The sequence below is a fragment of the Enhydra lutris genome, unplaced genomic scaffold, assembly GCF_002288905.1.
Source record: "Enhydra lutris kenyoni isolate GAN:26980312 unplaced genomic scaffold, ASM228890v2 scaffoldscaffold205, whole genome shotgun sequence".
In the NCBI taxonomy this organism is placed as follows: Eukaryota; Metazoa; Chordata; class Mammalia; order Carnivora; family Mustelidae; genus Enhydra; species Enhydra lutris.
In genome coordinates, this window is record NW_019154289.1 from 161391 (window position 1) to 165213 (window position 3823).

At 36.1% G+C, this 3823-nt stretch overlaps 1 pseudogene; it reads right to left on the reverse strand.

Annotated features, from left to right (window-relative positions):
• Window positions 1–323: 323 nt before the first annotated feature.
• The window catches only part of LOC111140163, a 6870-nt pseudogene continuing 3370 nt past the window's right edge, over window positions 324–3823 (reverse strand).

The window sequence follows — 3823 nt, forward strand, 5'->3', positions numbered from 1 at the left end:
CCTGCTTCTCCCTCTGCCTGCCGCTCACTCTGCTTGTGCTTTCTCTTTCTGACAGATAAATAAATAAAATCTAAAAACAAAACAAAACAAAACACAACTTTAAAAAAACCCACCAAAATTTAATAAACAAAAAAAACAAACAAAAACCAAAAACACCCCTGCTTCTTGATCATCTCTGTCAGTTTGTACTACTTATGACAGAGAGGGCTGGGATTTTATAAATTCCAAGCCTTATCTGAACAGTGTGCATATAAAAGTTGTCTTTTAGTTTAGTGAAGGGGTATCCATGAAGCTGTGGACCTCTGCATTCTTGCCTCTGCTCATCAATAACAACCATCCTTCCAACTGTCCTCTTTCAGGCGACCACAGGTTTTAGGAGCTGGCAAGAGTCCACGAATAGGTTGTGTAAGTTTACTGTGAGGCACTGGTATACCCCCAGAAGAAGGTGAATTGGGTCTCAGCAAGCCACTTCTCACTGTGGTTGTTCCTGAAGATCTGGTTGAAGTAGGGCTGTTGATATTGTTGGGAAGATTTGCTGGGACTGTGTACTCTGAGCCATGGGAGGGCCTGGCTGGGGAGGTGGTTGGTATGAGCTGTTGTTTCTTTGGTACCTGGAGAATGAGAGCCATGGTTTCTTTTGGTACCTGGAGAACTAGAGCCATGGTTGTTAAATGCTTTTACTGGTCGCTGGAAAGCCAAAGGAGAAGATACTGCAGGGAAGCAGAATTTGCCTGGAGAGGTATGGCTGAAGCCTGAGGTTGCGTATGAGGTATTTCTCCATTTGACACCTGAAAATTTAAGTCACTTCTGCTGCTTTTCACTGAGTCAACTTGCATATTTGATTTTTGGGACTCTCATTCATTATTTAATATAATTCCCACAATACCCCTGTTAGAAGTATCACTCTGAAGATCACCAAAACAGAATCATACTTACCACAAAGTTGTAATTTAGAAGTAAATCTACATTTGACCAACTGTGAGCCTTTCTCCCTCCACTTCATACAGTTTCCTTCTAGAAGGTCTGTTAATAATTACTTAGCAAATCATCCATAAACATGCTATTATTATTCCCATTTTGCAAATGGAAACTAAGAATCAAAACCATTTACTCGCTCCACCTCACAAACACAAACATACTTGACTATACACATTATCGTGATTTTACTCTGCCACTGTCTTTATCACAATGTCTTAACTATTGCAGGAAATTTTTGTCCAGAGAGATAAAAGTTAAAAATAACTTCAATGTTCCTTTCAGGAACTTCCTGAAAAAATCCATTTTTAATGAACATAAGACTGTTTGGTTTTTCAATAGATAAAGTCAAATAATTCTTTGCTTTCTGATTTTTCCATACCTTTACCTCAAAGCCCTCATTTTGCTGTACCCACAAATCCTAAAGCATTCTGCTGTGATCTTTATCCCATCCTAATTAAAAGCCATCCCTTGCCTTGAAAGACTTGCCTTAAACCAAATACCGAAACTTCATATCACAACTTTGCTCTCTTCCTTCCAAGATGCTACTAATTCATGGTCAAAGCAGTGTTCTCCCTTACTGAGGTAAGCAATAAATTTGGATTTACCTTTTCAACAGGTTGTTTTGGTGGAATTTTTGAGGATCCAGCATTTGGCAACACTAACACTTTAGGGACTTAAATAATCACCCAAGTTCAGCTAGACAGGAAGACGTGGAGCTGAGATTCAAATTGAGGCCTTCTGACCCTGGAGCCCTCCCATAAATAGCACACATTTTTGCCTCTAATAAGTTATACTATTAAAAAAAAATGTGACAAATCACTTAGCATAAATGTTACTAATTGGTCACTAGAGTGTTTAAAACAGTCCCTGATGGCTTTGTATAACAGAGCACTATCTTTTCAGGTATTCAGAAAAAAATTATTAAAAATTAGTCTTTTTCTTTTATCATTTCCCAAAGCGTAACTTTTTAAGACTTTTGTCACTTAGATTCACAAATATATCAAGGTAATTAGCAAAAGTAATAGTATTTCTTTATATATCAACTTGTCATATGAAAATGTTGAGCTGTGTTTTTTCACTACATAAAAGTAAAAATGGGGCTTGCCTTTACATGGCATTATGCATCAAAGTACTGATTTCTGAATTGCCTTCACTGTGCAGCACTGATTATTTTATCATCTGAATGAAATAGAGCAGAATTTTACTTGTTCTAAAAAAGTAGTTGTTATAATAAAAGTAGGCATTTCAATAAAACAGCATATGATTTTACTCTTGAGATACCAAAGGCAATAACTCAGAGAGACTTGAGTAAGAATTATCATTTTTAAATTACATATTTGAAAGCAATTATGAAAATAGGAACTGATGAATAAACCAAAGGAGTCAAGAAAGTTCCTAGAAAATTCTGGAAATAGATTCTCTTCCTCTTGTTTATTTTATTTTTCTGGTGACCTATGTCCTTTGGGAACTCTCAAATAAATCTGATGCAAACAGATGTTAATGTTTAATGTCATTTTAGTCTGATGATATGGGGAGCAATTCACTAAGGCTTCCACTGAGGGAACTCTCAGGATTAACAGACTCTCTACCCTCTCTCTGTGAATTATACTGGCTGATTCCCACAGCAAACTGACCCTCAGCACGGCCATACTAGTCACATTCTATCCTTGTACCTGTGCTCCCATCAGCTGAGTTGTATGCTTCCCTAGACTCAATTGTGTTTGATTTGAAACCTTGTCATTGTAATACTATAACAACTACATGTTAATACAACTTGACAACTACATATTACCCAAGATGACAGTTGTAAAAGAAAAATGTTACTGCTGTGAAAACTAAATTAAATACTTCAGAAAGCAAATTGCTTTTTATAATGAGATCCAATCAAATAATTATAAAGAATTAGGGGAAAAAATCTTTTAAGGCTGAGAAAAATTTTGCTTTTAGCTTTAAGATCTTTTTCTCACTTGAAACACACTAGGAAATGTAGATGAATTATGTAGATGTATATGAAAATGTAGATGAATTATGAGTATAGTTTTGTGAAAAAGACTATCTAGAACTCCAGTCACCAGATTCATATTTAAAAAAAAAAAAAAAAAAGCTTTGGGTCTACTATAAAAGGAAGGTAAGTAAATATGCATTTATATGTTTGATGTAAAATTCAAAGTTCCAGTTTAATATGTATCTATTTTATGACTATCTAATATGACTGACATTTCTTGATTAACCAATTGTGATGGTTAATTTTACATGTCAATTTGACTAGGCAATTATGTGCTCAGATATCTTGTCAAACACTATTTTGACTTTGTGAGGGTGTTTTTGGATGAGATTAATATCTGATTAGGTAGACTGAGTAAAGAGACTGCCCTTCCTAATGTGAGTGGACCTTATCAAATTAGTTGAAGGCCTAAACAGAACAAAAAGGCTGACTCTCCCATGAGTAAGACGAAATCCCTCCTGCCTACTTGAGCTGGAATATCAGTCTTTTCCAACCTTCGCACTCAAAATAAAACATCAAACTTCATTGTGTCTCAAGACTACCAGCTTTCAGACTAGAACTTACACCATCAGCTCTCCTGGACTCACATTGGAACTGTGCCCTAGACTCTTCTGGGTCTCCATCTTGTTGACTACAGATATGGTGACTTGTACTTGAACATTTAAAGGTGATGGCAAAAAGAGGAAGAGCAAACGAGGAAGACTGAGGACCAGATGAGGAAGTAAAAGAAAACCAGGAGAATGTGGGATCATTCAACCCCTAAAAGGAGAATTTCAAGGAGTAACCAGTTGTATTAAATGCCAAAATATCAAGGAATATGAGGTCAAGGCAATCCCCAAT